Genomic DNA, 1,570 nt, shown 5'->3' with positions numbered 1-1,570 from the left:
TATGACGTACAGGCCAGGGGCAATCGCCACCCGCCCCTGTAGAGGTTGTTTCAAAATCTAACCAATCAGATGATTTTTAAAGTGATCTCCCTAAAATACACTCGATCTTGATTCTAATCAGTATAATTTTATTTTTAATTCGCTCATTGTTGTCTCCTGGAAAAAGCTCTCGATTAAACTCATATATAAAATCGCTTCAACCTCCCAATTTTTAGATTTAACAAGACATATTTTAGGACCCCAGTCTCTTTAGTAAGACCATTGAACATCCACGGCAATAGGCACACATTACCATTACCTCCCTAGACTATATCAAAAGAACGGAGAGTAAAGTACCTACCATTAGAGCATTTTTTAAAAAAATCTATTACAATTACACTACCTACATATTACATTTGCATCTGTGACTTTACATAACTTCTGGGAAATTGCATTGAAATGCGGTACAGGAAGCTGTGAATGATGTGATCACTTTACAAGGTCTTGTATCTTGCCTTGAGATGCTTGTTTAAAATTAATCCCGTAGTCCTATTTAACTTAATAGACTCAAAATAAATTGTGTCGAAAAAGTTTCGGTTACGTTCCAAAGTACACTATGCGAGATGAAGAAAAAGACGCAAATTCTGGAACTTTTTCCAAAAAGATTCGAATGTATTATTTCCCAATTTTAGTTTCAGCTTCCTGTAGATCAATTAACTCAATATAAAACTGCATTCTAAAGTAGGTATTAACGGCAGTCCCTACGTAGACGTAAGATTAATGGTGTGACGCGACAGCGTTATTCAGTTTATCTAGTTTATTTATAGGAGTACTTTATCCCTCTCGTCGCTACAATTATTGCCAATTCAAACGAACAGTATTCGCAAAATTTCAGTAAATGATGGTTGCGAAAGTGGAAGATAGTGAACGTTTTCCTTTATCCCTGTGACTTTTTTACGTGTTGTACTTGACAAAGTGATTTTGGCAGCTTTAAAATGCAGTTAATACTAACGTTATTTTATATTACGTGTAAGCTACGATATTATTAAATAATTCAGTAAAAATTGGCACGCATTCGCTTTGTAGATTCATTGGCTTATGAACCACCAGCACCTGTAGTTCACACTTCCCTTGGAAACATTCGAGGATACCACACATTTTCGCTTGAGGGTCGCAGATTTTCGGCATTTGAAGGTATTCCTTATGCACAGCCGCCTATAGGACATCTCCGATTTGAGGTATCCATTCATGGGCTTCAACTTGATTGAGGCTTCTAATTTTTTTACAATTAATATCTCACGTTGGTGAACAGTAATAGAAATGGGAACTGAAATTGATGTTGATTCATGATTCAAATATAGATATACAGGGCTATTTATTAAGAAGTAGACATTGAGATTTACGTGTTTTGTTTTCCCTATGTCTAATTTTAAATGACAAAAGCTCTTCTAAAGGGCGCCTAATTTTATGCAACCAAAATAACTTCTTAAAACAAAAATCTGGCTGTCATATTAGTTAATTAATTAATTAATATCATGGCAATTAGGCCTAGGCCCTCGAGCTTTTTAACTCCCCGCCCTCGAGAATATAA

The 1,570-nt window shown here is 35.5% G+C and overlaps 1 long non-coding RNA gene across 2 annotated transcripts; it reads left to right on the top strand.

Annotated features, from left to right (window-relative positions):
- Positions 1-705: 705 nt before the first annotated feature.
- On the top strand, positions 706-1,350 carry LOC116167157. 2 transcript variants are annotated; one of them, XR_004144457.1, is made up of 3 exons: positions 706-720; positions 807-1,008; positions 1,066-1,350. It is a non-coding gene; the product is annotated as an uncharacterized LOC116167157 (long non-coding RNA). The 2 variants fall into 2 exon arrangements; XR_004144458.1 differs by lacking the exon at positions 706-720 and adding an exon at positions 736-750.
- The last annotated feature ends 220 nt before the right edge of the window (positions 1,351-1,570 follow it).

This window comes from Photinus pyralis, unplaced genomic scaffold (assembly GCF_008802855.1).
Source record: "Photinus pyralis isolate 1611_PpyrPB1 unplaced genomic scaffold, Ppyr1.3 Ppyr1.4_LG3b, whole genome shotgun sequence".
NCBI classification, from domain to species: domain Eukaryota; kingdom Metazoa; phylum Arthropoda; class Insecta; order Coleoptera; family Lampyridae; genus Photinus; species Photinus pyralis.
The sequence above is the reverse complement of the archived record's forward strand: the minus strand, read 5'-3'. Positions and strand labels throughout refer to the sequence as shown.